We start from the raw sequence: 16655 nt of genomic DNA on the forward strand, positions 1-16655 counted from the left end.
TGCTGAGGGGGGGGGGGGTGAAGTTCTGGTGCTGGGGGGGGGTGAAGTTCTGGTCCTGAGGGGAAGGGATTCCTCGGCACACAGGTGACTTCCTGAATAAGGGATCTGTGCGGGGAATGTGGGTGCAGCGCCCTCTGGCTGTGTGTCCCGGTTACAGGAGAATGTGAAGGGAGGGGGGTGTGTAATCTGTTCTCCCCTCCCTCTGTAACCACACCTGTCGTCTGCGTACATCTCCGAGGAGGAGGAGGAGGAAGAACGAGGAACGCCGAGAGAGAAGAGCGAGAGAGAGAAGAGCGATCACCTGCCGCCGCTCCGACATGACCCCTCCGGAGACCGCCTGACCCTACAGGTGAGTCAGAGACCCTCGCTGTGACCTTCTCACCTGTCCCGGGATAATCCCGCCCACCGCACTCTGCAAGCTGTCTGTTACCTAGTGACAGTCTGTATACTGACAGAGAGGAGTATATACTGACAGAGAGGAGTATATACTGACAGAGAGGAGTATATACTGACAGAGAGGAGTATACTGACAGAGAGGAGTATACTGACAGAGAGGAGTATATACTGACAGAGAGGAGTATATACTGACAGAGAGGAGTATACTGACAGAGAGGAGTATATACTGACAGAGAGGAGTATACTGACAGAGAGGAGTATATACTGACAGAGAGGAGTATATACTGACAGAGAGGAGTATACTGACAGAGAGGAGTATACTGACAGAGAGGAGTATATACTGACAGAGAGGAGTATATACTGACAGAGAGGAGTATACTGACAGAGAGGAGTATATACTGACAGAGAGGAGTATACTGACAGAGAGGAGTATATACTGACAGAGAGGAGTATATACTGACAGAGAGGAGTATACTGACAGAGAGGAGTATACTGACAGAGAGGAGTATATACTGACAGAGGAGAGTATATACTGACAGAGAGGAGTATATACTGACAGAGAGGAGTATACTGAAGAGAGGAGTATACTGACAGAGAGGAGTATATACTGACAGAGAGGAGTGTTATACTGGACAGAGAGGAGTATATACTGACAGAGAGGAGTATATACTGACAGAGAGGAGTATATACTGACAGAGAGGAGTATATACTGACAGAGAGGAGTATATACTGACAGAGAGGAGTATACTGACAGAGAGGAGTATATACTGACAGAGAGGAGTATATACTGACAGAGAGGAGTATACTGACAGAGAGGAGTATATACTGACAGAGAGGAGTATATACTGACAGAGAGGAGTATACTGACAGAGAGGAGTATATACTGACAGAGAGGAGTATACTGACAGAGAGGAGTATATACTGACAGAGAGGAGTATATACTGACAGAGAGGAGTATATACTGACAGAGAGGAGTATATACTGACAGAGAGGAGTATACTGACAGAGAGGAGTATACTGACAGAGAGGAGTATATACTGACAGAGAGGAGTATATACTGACAGAGAGGAGTATATACTGACAGAGAGGAGTATACTGACAGAGAGGAGTATATACTGACAGAGAGGAGTATATGACAGAGAGGAGTGTATACTGACAGAGAGGAGTATATACTGACAGAGAGGAGTATATACTGACAGAGAGGAGTATATACTGACAGAGAGGAGTATACTGACAGAGAGGAGTATATACTGACAGAGAGGAGTATATACTGACAGAGAGGAGTATATACTGACAGAGAGGAGTATACTGACAGAGAGGAGTATATACTGACAGAGAGGAGTATATACTGACAGAGAGGAGTATATACTGACAGAGAGGAGTATATACTGACAGAGAGGAGTATACTGACAGAGAGGAGTATATACTGACAGAGAGGAGTATATACTGACAGAGAGGAGTATATACTGACAGAGAGGAGTATATACTGACAGAGAGGAGTATATACTGACAGAGAGGAGTATACTGACAGAGAGGAGTATATACTGACAGAGAGGAGTATATACTGACAGAGAGGAGTATATACTGACAGAGAGGAGTATATACTGACAGAGAGGAGTATATACTGACAGAGAGGAGTATACTGACAGAGAGGAGTATATACTGACAGAGAGGAGTATACTGACAGAGAGGAGTGTATACTGACAGAGAGGAGTATATACTGACAGAGAGGAGTATATACTGACAGAGAGGAGTATATACTGACAGAGAGGAGTATACTGACAGAGAGGAGTATATACTGACAGAGAGGAGTATATACTGACAGAGAGGAGTATATACTGACAGAGAGGAGTGTATACTGACAGAGAGGAGTATATACTGACAGAGAGGAGTATATACTGACAGAGAGGAGTATATACTGACAGAGAGGAGTATACTGACAGAGAGGAGTATATACTGACAGAGAGGAGTATACTGACAGAGAGGAGTATATACTGACAGAGAGGAGTATATACTGACAGAGAGGAGTATACTGACAGAGAGGAGTGTATACTGACAGAGAGGAGTATATACTGACAGAGAGGAGTATATACTGACAGAGAGGAGTATATACTGACAGAGAGGAGTATACTGACAGAGAGGAGTATATACTGACAGAGAGGAGTATATACTGACAGAGAGGAGTATACTGACAGAGAGGAGTATATACTGACAGAGAGGAGTATACTGACAGAGAGGAGTATATACTGACAGAGAGGAGTATATACTGACAGAGAGGAGTATACTGACAGAGAGGAGTATACTGACAGAGAGGAGTATATACTGACAGAGAGGAGTATACTGACAGAGAGGAGTATATACTGACAGAGAGGAGTATATACTGACAGAGAGGAGTATACTGACAGAGAGGAGTATATACTGACAGAGAGGAGTATATACTGACAGAGAGGAGTATACTGACAGAGAGGAGTATACTGACAGAGAGGAGTATATACTGACAGAGAGGAGTATATACTGACAGAGAGGAGTATACTGACAGAGAGGAGTATATACTGACAGAGAGGAGTATATACTGACAGAGAGGAGTATATGACAGAGAGGAGTATATACTGACAGAGAGGAGTATACTGACAGAGAGGAGTATACTGACAGAGAGGAGTATATACTGACAGAGAGGAGTATACTGACAGAGAGGAGTATATACTGACAAAGAGGAGTATATACTGACAGAGAGGAGTATATACTGACAGAGAGGAGTATATACTGACAGAGAGGAGTATATACTGACAGAGAGGAGTATACTGACAGAGAGGAGTATATACTGACAGAGAGGAGTATATACTGACAGAGAGGAGTATATACTGACAGAGAGGAGTATATACTGACAGAGAGGAGTATATACTGACAGAGAGGAGTGTACTGACAGAGAGGAGTATATACTGACAGAGAGGAGTATACTGACAGAGAGGAGTATATACTGACAGAGAGGAGTATATACTGACAGAGAGGAGTATATACTGACAGAGAGGAGTATACTGACAGAGAGGAGTGTATACTGACAGAGAGGAGTATATACTGACAGAGAGGAGTATATACTGACAAAAAGGAGTATACTGACAGAGAGGAGTATATACTGACAGAGAGGAGTATATACTGACAAAGAGGAGTATACTGACAGAGAGGAGTATATACTGACAGAGAGGAGTATATACTGACAGAGAGGAGTATACTGACAGAGAGGAGTATATACTGACAGAGAGGAGTATATACTGACAGAGAGGAGTATACTGACAGAGAGGAGTATATACTGACAGAGAGGAGTATATACTGACAGAGAGGAGTGTACTGACAGAGAGGAGTATACTGACAGAGAGGAGTATATACTGACAGAGAGGAGTATATACTGACAGAGAGGAGTATATACTGACAGAGAGGAGTATATACTGACAGAGAGGAGTATACTGACAGAGAGGAGTATATACTGACAGAGAGGAGTATATACTGACAGAGAGGAGTATATACTGACAGAGAGGAGTATATACTGACAGAGAGGAGTGTACTGACAGAGAGGAGTATATACTGACAGAGAGGAGTATACTGACAGAGAGGAGTATATACTGACAGAGAGGAGTATATACTGACAGAGAGGAGTATATACTGACAGAGAGGAGTATACTGACAGAGAGGAGTATATACTGACAGAGAGGAGTATATACTGACAGAGAGGAGTATATACTGACAAAGAGGAGTATACTGACAGAGAGGAGTATATACTGACAGAGAGGAGTATACTGACAGAGAGGAGTATATACTGACAGAGAGGAGTATACTGACAGAGAGGAGTATACTGACAGAGAGGAGTATACTGACAGAGAGGAGTATATACTGACAGAGAGGAGTATATACTGACAGAGAGGAGTGTATACTGACAGAGAGGAGTATACTGACAGAGAGGAGTATATACTGACAGAGAGGAGTATACTGACAGAGAGGAGTATATACTGACAGAGAGGAGTGTACTGACAGAGAGGAGTATACTGACAGAGAGGAGTATACTGACAGAGAGGAGTATATACTGACAGAGAGGAGTATATACTGACAGAGAGGAGTATATACTGACAGAGAGGAGTATACTGACAGAGAGGAGTATACTGACAGAGAGGAGTATATACTGACAGAGAGGAGTGTACTGACAGAGAGGAGTATACTGACAGAGAGGAGTATATACTGACAGAGAGGAGTATATACTGACAGAGAGGAGTATATACTGACAGAGAGGAGTATATACTGACAGAGAGGAGTATACTGACAGAGAGGAGTATATACTGACAGAGAGGAGTATATACTGACAGAGAGGAGTATATACTGACAGAGAGGAGTATATACTGACAGAGAGGAGTGTACTGACAGAGAGGAGTATATACTGACAGAGAGGAGTATACTGACAGAGAGGAGTATATACTGACAGAGAGGAGTATATACTGACAGAGAGGAGTATATACTGACAGAGAGGAGTATACTGACAGAGAGGAGTATATACTGACAGAGAGGAGTATACTGACAGAGAGGAGTATATACTGACAGAGAGGAGTATACTGACAGAGAGGAGTATATACTGACAGAGAGGAGTATATACTGACAGAGAGGAGTATATACTGACAGAGAGGAGTATACTGACAGAGAGGAGTGTACTGACAGAGAGGAGTATATACTGACAGAGAGGAGTATATACTGACAGAGAGGAGTATATACTGACAGAGAGGAGTATATACTGACAGAGAGGAGTATACTGACAGAGAGGAGTATATACTGACAGAGAGGAGTATACTGACAGAGAGGAGTATATACTGACAGAGAGGAGTATATACTGACAGAGAGGAGTATATACTGACAGAGAGGAGTGTACTGACAGAGAGGAGTATATACTGACAGAGAGGAGTATACTGACAGAGAGGAGTATATACTGACAGAGAGGAGTATATACTGACAGAGAGGAGTATATACTGACAGAGAGGAGTATACTGACAGAGAGGAGTATATACTGACAGAGAGGAGTATACTGACAGAGAGGAGTATATACTGACAGAGAGGAGTATACTGACAGAGAGGAGTATATACTGACAGAGAGGAGTATATACTGACAGAGAGGAGTATACTGACAGAGAGGAGTATATACTGACAGAGAGGAGTATACTGACAGAGAGGAGTGTACTGACAGAGAGGAGTATACTGACAGAGAGGAGTATATACTGACAGAGAGGAGTATATACTGACAGAGAGGAGTATATACTGACAGAGAGGAGTATATACTGACAGAGAGGAGTATACTGACAGAGAGGAGTATATACTGACAGAGAGGAGTATATACTGACAGAGAGGAGTATATACTGACAGAGAGGAGTATATACTGACAGAGAGGAGTATATACTGACAGAGAGGAGTATATACTGACAGAGAGGAGTATATACTGACAGAGAGGAGTATATACTGACAGAGAGGAGTATACTGACAGAGAGGAGTGTACTGACAGAGAGGAGTATATACTGACAGAGAGGAGTATATACTGACAGAGAGGAGTATATACTGACAGAGAGGAGTATATACTGACAGAGAGGAGTATACTGACAGAGAGGAGTATATACTGACAGAGAGGAGTATACTGACAGAGAGGAGTATATACTGACAGAGAGGAGTATATACTGACAGAGAGGAGTATATACTGACAGAGAGGAGTGTACTGACAGAGAGGAGTATATACTGACAGAGAGGAGTATACTGACAGAGAGGAGTATATACTGACAGAGAGGAGTATATACTGACAGAGAGGAGTATATACTGACAGAGAGGAGTATACTGACAGAGAGGAGTATATACTGACAGAGAGGAGTATACTGACAGAGAGGAGTATATACTGACAGAGAGGAGTATACTGACAGAGAGGAGTATATACTGACAGAGAGGAGTATATACTGACAGAGAGGAGTATACTGACAGAGAGGAGTATATACTGACAGAGAGGAGTGTACTGACAGAGAGGAGTATACTGACAGAGAGGAGTATATACTGACAGAGAGGAGTATATACTGACAGAGAGGAGTATATACTGACAGAGAGGAGTATATACTGACAGAGAGGAGTATACTGACAGAGAGGAGTATACTGACAGAGAGGAGTGTACTGACAGAGAGGAGTATATACTGACAGAGAGGAGTATATACTGACAGAGAGGAGTATATACTGACAGAGAGGAGTATATACTGACAGAGAGGAGTATATACTGACAGAGAGGAGTATATACTGACAGAGAGGAGTATACTGACAGAGAGGAGTATATACTGACAGAGAGGAGTATATACTGACAGAGAGGAGTATATACTGACAGAGAGGAGTATACTGACAGAGAGGAGTATATACTGACAGAGAGGAGTATATACTGACAGAGAGGAGTATATACTGACAGAGAGGAGTGTACTGACAGAGAGGAGTATATACTGACAGAGAGGAGTATACTGACAGAGAGGAGTATATACTGACAGAGAGGAGTATATACTGACAGAGAGGAGTATATACTGACAGAGAGGAGTATACTGACAGAGAGGAGTATACTGACAGAGAGGAGTATATACTGACAGAGAGGAGTATATACTGACAGAGAGGAGTATACTGACAGAGAGGAGTATATACTGACAGAGAGGAGTGTACTGACAGAGAGGAGTATACTGACAGAGAGGAGTATATACTGACAGAGAGGAGTATATACTGACAGAGAGGAGTATATACTGACAGAGAGGAGTATACTGACAGAGAGGAGTATACTGACAGAGAGGAGTATACTGACAGAGAGGAGTGTACTGACAGAGAGGAGTATATACTGACAGAGAGGAGTATATACTGACAGAGAGGAGTATATACTGACAGAGAGGAGTATACTGACAGAGAGGAGTATACTGACAGAGAGGAGTATATACTGACAGAGAGGAGTATATACTGACAGAGAGGAGTATATACTGACAGAGAGGAGTATACTGACAGAGAGGAGTATATACTGACAGAGAGGAGTATATACTGACAGAGAGGAGTATATACTGACAGAGAGGAGTATACTGACAGAGAGGAGTATATACTGACAGAGAGGAGTATATACTGACAGAGAGGAGTATACTGACAGAGAGGAGTATATACTGACAGAGAGGAGTATATACTGACAGAGAGGAGTATACTGACAGAGAGGAGTATATACTGACAGAGAGGAGTATACTGACAGAGAGGAGTATATACTGACAGAGAGGAGTATATACTGACAGAGAGGAGTGTATACTGACAGAGAGGAGTATACTGACAGAGAGGAGTATATACTGACAGAGAGGAGTATACTGACAGAGAGGAGTATTTACAGTATGTGACAAAAGTAAATACACCCCTCTATCTTTTCATGTGACAACACTGAAGAAATGACACTTTGTATCTACAATGTTGTGTAGTGAGAGTACAGGGGGGGGGAGGAGTGTACAGGGGGGAGGTGTTGTGTAGTGAGAGTTTAGGGGGGGAGGGGTGTACAGGGGGGGGGGGTGTTGTGTAGTGAGAGTTTAGGGGGTGAGGGGTGTACACAGGGGGGGGTGTACATGGGGGGGGAGGTGTTGTGTAGTGAGAGTAAGAAGATTGCCAAGACCCTGAAACTGATCTGCAGCGCGGGGGCCGGGACCACCCAGCGGTATAAGAGGACGGGTTCCCCTCCCCCGCCTCGCCATGGTCCTCCGAGGAAGGTGAGGTCACGTGATCAGCGTCATATCCAGAGGTTGTCTTTGGGAAACAGACGTATGAGTGCTGCCAGCATTGCTGCAGAGGGGGGAGGGGTGGGGGAGGGGTCAGCCTGTCAGTGCTCAGACCATACGCCGCACACTGCATCAAATTGGTCCCCAGAAGGAAGTCTCTTCTAAAGATGATCCACAAGAAAGAGACAAGCAGACTAAGGACATGGATTACTGGAACCGTGTCCTGTGGTCTGATGAGACAAGATAAAGGTATTTGGTGTCAGATGGTGTCAGGCGTGTGTGGGGGAGGGGCCAGGTGAGGAGGACAAAGACAAGGGTGTCTTCCCTACAGTCAGGCATGGTGGGGGGAGGGTCATGGTCTGGGGTTGCCGGCACTGGGGGGCTACAGATCATTGAGGGGACCATGAATGCCAACATGTACTGTGACATACTGAAGCAGAGCATGATCCCCTCCCTTCAGAGACTGGGCGGCAGGGTAGTATTCCAACATGATAACCACCCCAAACACACCTCCAAGACCACCACTGCCTTGCTAAAGAAGCTGAGGGTAAAGGTGATGGACTGGCCAATCATGTCTCCAGACCTAAACCCTACTGATCATCTGTGGGGGGAAGGGGGAGGAGCGCAAGGTCTTCAACATCCACCAGCTCTGTGATGTCATCATGGGGGAGGGGAAGAGGACTCCAGTGACAACCTGTGAAGCTCTGGTGACCTCCATGCCCAAGAGGGTTAAAAATAACGGCGGCCACGCAAAATATTGACACTTTGGGCCCATTTTGGACATTTTCCCTTAGGGGTGTCCTGACTTTTGTTGCCAGCGGTTCAGACAATAATGGCTGTGTGTTGAGTTATTTTGAGGGGACAGAAAACTTACACCGTTATACAAGCTGTATACCGGGGGTGCCCAACCAGTGGCTCCGAGGCCCTATGTGGCCTGTGTAGCCCTCTGATGTGGCCCGTGTAGCCCTCTGATGTGGCCCGTGTAGCCCTCTGATGTGGCCCGTGGAGCCCTCTGATGTGGCCCGTGGAGCCCTCTGATGTGACCCGTGTAGCCCTCTGATGTGACCCGTGTAGCCCTCTGATGTGGCCCGTGTAGCCCTCTGATGTGGCCCGTGTAGCCCTCTGATGTGACCTGTGTAGCCCTCTGATGTGGCCCGTGGAGCCCTCTGATGTGGCCCGTGGAACCCTCTGATGTGGCCTGTGGAGTCCTCTGATGTGACCTGTGGAACCCTCTGATGTGACCCGTGTAGCCCTCTGATGTGGACCCCTCTGATGTGGCCCGTGTAGCCCTCTGATGTGACCCGTGTAGACCTCTGATGTGGCCCGTGGAACCCTCTGATGTGACCCGTGGAGCCCTCTGATGTGGCCTGTGGAGTCCTCTGATGTGACCTGTGGAACCCTTTGATGTGACCCGTGTAGCCCTCTGATGTGGCCCCCTCTGATGTGGCCCGTGTAGTCCTCTGATGTGACCCGTGTAGCCCTCTGATGTGGCCCCCTCTGATGTGGCCCGTGTAGCCCTCTGATGTGACCCGTGTAGACCTCTGATGTGGCCCGTGGAACCCTCTGATGTGGCCCGTGGAACCCTCTGATGTGACCCGTGTAGCCCTCTGATGTGGCCCGTGGAGCCCTCTGATGTGGCCCCCTCTGATGTGGCCCGTGGAGCCCTCTGATGTGGCCCGTGTAGCCCTCTGATGTGGCCCGTGGAGCCCTCTGATGTGGCCCGTGTAGCCCTCTGATGTGACCCGTGGAACCCTCTGATGTGGCCGTGGAGCCCTCTGATGTGGCCCGTGTAGCCCTCTGATGTGGCCCGTGTAGCCCTCTGATGTGGCCCTTGGAGCCCTCTGATGTGACCCGTGGAGCCCTCTGATGTGGCCCGTGTAGCCCTCTGATGTGGCCCCCTCTGATGTGGCCCGTGGAACCCTCTGATGTGGCCCATGGAGCCCTCTGATGTGACCCGTGTAGCCCTCTGATGTGGCCCGTGGAGCCCTCTGATGTGACCGTGTAGCCCTCTGATGTGACCCGTGTAGCCCTCTGATGTGACCCGTGTAGCCCTCTGATGTGGCCCGTGGAGCCCTCTGATGTGACCCGTGGAGCCCTCTGATGTGGCCCGTGAAGCCCTCTGATGTGGCCCCCTCTGATGTGGCCTGTGGAACCCTCTGATGTGGCTTGTGGAGCCCTCTGATGTGACCCGTGTAGTCCTCTGATGTGGCCCGTGGAGCCCTCTGATGTGGCCCGTGGAGCCCTCTGATGTGGCCCGTGGAGCCCTCTGATGTGACCCGTGGAGCCCTCTGATGTGACCCGTGGAGCCCTCTGATGTGACCCGTGGAGCCCTCTGATGTGGCCCGTGGAGCCCACTGATGTGACCCGTGGAGCCCTCTGATGTGGCCCGTGGAGCCCTCTGATGTGGCCCATGGAACCCTCTGATGTGGCCCGTGGAGCCCTCTGATGTGGCCCGTGGAGCCCTCTGTTGTGACCCGTGGAGCCCTCTGATGTGGCCCATGGAACCCTCTGATGTGGCCCGTGTAGTCCTCTGATGTGGCCCGTGGAGCCCTCTGATGTGACCCGTGGAGACCTCTGATGTGAACCGTGTAGCCCTCTGATGTGGCCCGTGGAGCCCTGTGATGTGGCCCGTGGAGCCCTCTGATGTGGCCCGTGGAGCCCTCTGATGTGGCCCGTGGAGCCCTCTGATGTGGCCCTTGGAGCCCTCTGATGTGACCCGTGGAGCCCTCTGATGTGGCCCGTGTAGCCCTCTGATGTGGCCCCCTCTGATGTGGCCCGTGTAGCCTTCTGATGTGGCCCGTGGAGCCCTCTGATGTGACCCGTGTAGCCCTCTGATGTGACCCGTGTAGCCCTCTGATGTGGCCCGTGGAGCCCTCTGATGTGACCCGTGGAGCCCTCTGATGTGGCCCGTGAAGCCCTCTGATGTGGCCCCCTCTGATGTGGCCTGTGGAACCCTCTGATGTGGCTTGTGGAGCCCTCTGATGTGGCCCGTGTAGTCCTCTGATGTGGCCTGTGGAGCCCTCTGATGTGACCCGTGGAGCCCTCTGATGTGACCCGTGGAGCCCTCTGATGTGACCCGTGGAGCCCTCTGATGTGACCCGTGGAGCCCTCTGATGTGGCCCGTGGAGCCCTCTGATGTGACCCGTGGAGCCCTCTGATGTGGCCCGTGGAGCCCTCTGATGTGGCCCATGGAACCCTCTGATGTGACCCGTGTAGCCCTCTGATGTGGCCCGTGGAGCCCTCTGTTGTGACCCGTGGAGCCCTCTGATGTGGCCCGTGGAGCCCTCTGATGTGGCCCGTGGAGCCCTCTGATGTGACCCGCGGAGCCCTCTGATGTGACCCGTGTAGCCCTCTGATGTGACCCGTGGAGCCCTCTGATGTGACCCGTGGAGCCCTCTGATGTGGCCCCCTCTGATGTGGCCCGTGGAGCCCTCTGATGTGACCCGTGGAGCCCTCTGATGTGGCCCGTGGAACCCTCTGATGTGACCCGTGTAGCCCTCTGATTTGGCCTGTGGAACCCTCTGATGTGGCCCGTGTAGTCCTCTGATGTGGCCCGTGGAGCCCTCTGATGTGGCCCGTGGAGCCCTCTGTTGTGACCCGTGGAGCCCTCTGATGTGGCCCATGGAACCCTCTGATGTGGCCCGTGTAGTCCTCTGATGTGGCCCGTGGAGCCCTCTGATGTGACCCGTGGAGACCTCTGATGTGAACCGTGTAGCCCTCTGATGTGGCCCGTGGAGCCCTGTGATGTGGCCCGTGGAGCCCTCTGATGTGGCCCGTGGAGCCCTCTGATGTGGCCCGTGGAGCCCTCTGATGTGGCCCTTGGAGCCCTCTGATGTGACCCGTGGAGCCCTCTGATGTGGCCCGTGTAGCCCTCTGATGTGGCCCCCTCTGATGTGGCCCGTGGAACCCTCTGATGTGGCCCATGGAGCCCTCTGATGTGACCCGTGTAGCCTTCTGATGTGGCCCGTGGAGCCCTCTGATGTGACCCGTGTAGCCCTCTGATGTGACCCGTGTAGCCCTCTGATGTGACCCGTGGAGCCCTCTGATGTGGCCCGTGAAGCCCTCTGATGTGGCCCCCTCTGATGTGGCCTGTGGAACCCTCTGATGTGGCTTGTGGAGCCCTCTGATGTGGCCCGTGTAGTCCTCTGATGTGGCCTGTGGAGCCCTCTGATGTGACCCGTGGAGCCCTCTGATGTGACCCGTGGAGCCCTCTGATGTGACCCGTGGAGCCCTCTGATGTGGCCCGTGGAGCCCTCTGATGTGACCCGTGGAGCCCTCTGATGTGGCCCGTGGAGCCCTCTGATGTGGCCCATGGAACCCTCTGATGTGACCCGTGTAGCCCTCTGATGTGGCCCGTGGAGCCCTCTGATGTGACCCGTGGAGCCCTCTGATGTGGCCCGTGGAGCCCTCTGATGTGGCCCGTGGAGCCCTCTGATGTGACCCGCGGAGCCCTCTGATGTGACCCGTGTAGCCCTCTGATGTGACCCGTGGAGCCCTCTGATGTGACCCGTGGAGCCCTCTGATGTGGCCCCCTCTGATGTGGCCCGTGGAGCCCTCTGATGTGACCCGTGGAGCCCTCTGATGTGGCCCGTGGAACCCTCTGATGTGACCCGTGTAGCCCTCTGATGTGGCCCGTGTAGCCCTCTGATGTGGCCCGTGGAGCCCTCTGATGTGGCCCGTGGAGCCCTCTGATGTGGCCCGTGTAGCCCTCTGATGTGGCCCGTGGAGCCCTCTGATGTGGCCCGTGGAACCCTCTGATGTGACCCGTGGAGCCCTCTGATGTGACCCGTGGAGCCCTCTGATGTTACACGTGGAGCCCTCTGACGTGACCCGTGTAGCCCTCTGATTTGGCCTGTGGAACCCTCTGATGTGGCCCGTGGAGCCCTCTGATGTGACCCGTTGAGCCCTCTGATGTGACCCGTGTAGCCCTCTGATGTGGCCCGTGGAGCCCTCTGATGTGACCCGTGGAGCCCTCTGATGTGACCCGTGTAGCCCTCTGATGTGGCCCGTGTAGTCCTCTGATGTGGCCCCCTCTGATGTGGCCCCCTCTGATGTGACCCGTGTAGCCCTCTGATGTGGCCCGTGGAGCCCTCTGATGTGGCCCCCTCTGATGTGACCCGTGTAGCCCTCTGATGTGACCCGTGTAGCCCTCTGATGTGGCCCGTGTAGCCCTCTGATGTGGCCCGTGGAGCCCTCTGATGTGGCCCGTGGAACCCTCTGATGTGACCCGTGTAGCCCTCTGATGTGACCCGTGTAGCCCTCTGATGTGGCCCGTGGAGCCCTCTGATGTGACCCGTGGAACCCTCTGATGTGGCCCGTGGAGCCCTCTGATGTGACCCGTGGAGCCCTCTGATGTGGCCCGTGTAGTCCTCTGATGTGACCCGTGGAGCCCTCTGATGTGGCCCGTGTAGTCCTCTGATGTGACCCGTGTAGCCCTCTGATGTGACCCGTGTAGCCCTCTGATGTGGCCCGTGGAGCCCTCTGATGTGACCCGTGGAACCCTCTGATGTGGCCCGTGGAGCCCTCTGATGTGACCCGTGGAGCCCTCTGATGTGGCCCGTGTAGTCCTCTGATGTGGCCCCCTCTGATGTGGCCCCCTCTGATGTGACCGTGTAGCCCTCTGATGTGGCCCGTGGAGCCCTCTGATGTGGCCCCCTCTGATGTGGCCCGTGTAGCCCTCTGATGTGGCCCGTGTAGCCCTCTGATGTGGCCCGTGTAGCCCTCTGATGTGACCCGTGTAGCCCTCTGATGTGGCCCGTGGAGCCCTCTGATGTGGAGCCCTCTAATGTGGCCCGTGTAGTCCTCTGATGTGGCCCCCTCTGATGTGACCCGTGTAGCCCTCTGATGTGGCCCGTGGAGCCCTCTGATGTGGCCCCCTCTGATGTGGCCCGTGTAGCCCTCTGATGTGGCCCGTGTAGCCCTCTGATGTGACCCATGGAGCCCTCTGATGTGGCCCCCGACCTCCTGCTCTGGGTTGGCGGGTTGGTGACTTGGGGTAGGTACAGTGTGGTCAGTCGGTGAGAGGAGGAAGTGGGGTGAATTTGGGGTGAGGTTGTAGTGGGGGAGGGGAGGGGGGTAGATACAGTGTGGTCAGTCGGTGAGAGGAGGAAGTTGGGTGAATTCGGGGGGAGGTAGTGGGGGGGAGGGGGGTAGGTACAGTGTGGTCAGTCGGTGAGAGGAGGAAGTCGGGTGAATTCGGGGGGAGGTTGTAGGCGGGGGTGGGGGAGGGGGGTAGGTACAGTGTGGTCAGTCGGTGAGAGGAGGAAGTCGGGTGAATTGGGGGGGAGGTGGTGGTGGGGAGGGGGGTAGGTACAGTGTGGTCAGTGGGGTGAGGTGGTGGTGGGGGGGGGTAGGTACAGTGTGGTCAGTCAGTGAGAGGAGGAAGTCGGGTGAATTCGGGGGGAGGGGGAGGTATAGTGTGGTCAGTCGGTGAGAGGAGGAAGTGGGGTGAGGTTGGGGTGAGGTTGTAGTGGGGGGTGGGGAGGGGGTAGGTACAGTGTGGTCAGTCGGTGAGAGGAGGAAGTCGGGTGAATTCGGGGGGAGGGGGAGGTACAGTGTGGTCAGTCGGTGAGAGGAGGAAGTGGGGTGAGGTTGTAGTGGGGGGAGGGGAGGGGGGTAGGTACAGTGTGGTCAGTGGGGTGATTTGGGGGGTGGGGGGGAGTTGAAGTGACGCGCTGTGTGTGGAATGTCTATAATAATAGGACGGTGAGTCAGTGACCTCATTATAGAGTGACATCATAATTACCATCATCAGCCAATCACACGTCAGCCTTCTACAGTCTGACTCCTGGCTCTAGGCATGCTGGGATTTGTAGTTCCTCTGGGTGTTGGGGGTTCCAGTAGAGCTGCATAGGGCCCCCTACTGGTCACATGATGTAGGGGACATTCTGGGGTTGGCCGCCTCCCCCACACTCAGTGATGTCATAATACAGATGTCCAATAAGAAGGGCGGGACCTGTCTGGCCTGTATTGTAGGGGGGCGGGGCGGCGGGTGACAGGTCTGGGTGTGAGAGGAGCTCTCAGTATCGGCGTCACTCGTTCTGCTGGTCTGACCTGAACACCGAGCTCCTCCCACCTGACAGGTGAGACCCAATTCCCCCGCCCCCCTCTACATCCGACCTACACACCATATATATATATACAGTGCCGGGGAAAAAGTATTCACACCCCTCTATATACAGTGCAGGGAAAAAGTATTCACACCCCTCTATATAGAGACAGGAAAAAGTATTCATACCCCTCTATAGACAGTGCAGGGAAAAAGTATTCATACCCCTCTATAGACAGAGCCTGGAAAAAGTATTCATACCCCTCTATATACAGAGACAGGAAAAAGTATTCATACCCCTCTATATACAGTGCCGGGAAAAAGTATTCATACCCCTCTATATACAGTGCCGGGAAAAAGTATTCATACCCCTCTATATACAGAGACAGGAAAAAGTATTCATACCCCTCTATACACAGAGACAGGAAAAAGTATTCATACCCCTCTATATACAGAGCCAGGAAAAAGTATTCACACCCCTCTATATACAGAGCCAGGAAAAAGTATTCATACCCCTCTATATACAGAGACAGGAAAAAGTATTCATACCCCTCTATATACAGAGCCAGGAAAAAGTATTCACACCCCTCTATATACAGAGCCAGGAAAAAGTATTCATACCCCTCTATACACAGAGACAGGAAAAAGTATTCACACCCCTCTATACACAGAGACAGGAAAAAGTATTCATACCCCTCTATATACAGAGCCAGGAAAAAGTATTCACACCCCTCTATATACAGAGCCAGGAAAAAGTATTCATACCCCTCTATATACAGAGCCAGGAAAAAGTATTCACACCCCTCTATACACAGAGACAGGAAAAAGTATTCACACCCCTCTATATACAGAGACAGGAAAAAGTATTCATACCCCTCTATACACAGAGACAGGAAAAAGTATTCACACCCCTCTATACACAGAGCCTGGAAAAAGTATTCATACCCCTCTATACACAGAGACAGGAAAAAGTATTCATACCCCTCTATATACAGAGACAGGAAAAAGTATTCATACCCCTCTATAGACAGAGACAGGAAAAAGTATTCATACCCCTCTATATACAGAGACAGGAAAAAGTATTCATACCCCTCTATAGACAGAGACAGGAAAAAGTATTCACACCCCTCTATACACAGAGCCTGGAAAAAGTATTCATACCCCTCTATAGACAGAGACAGGAAAAAGTATTCACACCCCTCTATACACAGAGACAGGAAAAAGTATTCACACCCCTCTATACACAGAGACAGGAAAAAGTATTCACACCCCTCTATACACAGAGACAGGAAAAAGTATTCACACCCCTCTATACACAGAGACAGGAAAAAGTATTCATACCCCTCTATACACAGAGACAGGAAAAAGTATTCACACCCCTCTATACACAGAGCCTGGAAAAAGTATTCATACCCCTCTATAGACAGAGACAGGAAAAA

The 16655-nt window shown here is 50.7% G+C and overlaps 1 protein-coding gene across 1 annotated transcript in view; it reads left to right on the forward strand.

The window, feature by feature from the left end:
* The first annotated feature begins 139 nt into the window (after positions 1-139).
* The window catches only part of LOC120922821 (BICD family-like cargo adapter 2), a 42989-nt gene continuing 26473 nt past the window's right edge, over positions 140-16655 (forward strand). Inside the window, exon 1 of the mRNA XM_040334838.1 lies at positions 140-349. The gene's annotated coding sequence lies outside the window, so the exon portion shown is untranslated. The remainder of the gene's footprint in view (positions 350-16655) is intronic.

Source organism: Rana temporaria, unplaced genomic scaffold (assembly GCF_905171775.1).
Source record: "Rana temporaria unplaced genomic scaffold, aRanTem1.1, whole genome shotgun sequence".
Classification (NCBI taxonomy): domain Eukaryota; kingdom Metazoa; phylum Chordata; class Amphibia; order Anura; family Ranidae; genus Rana; species Rana temporaria.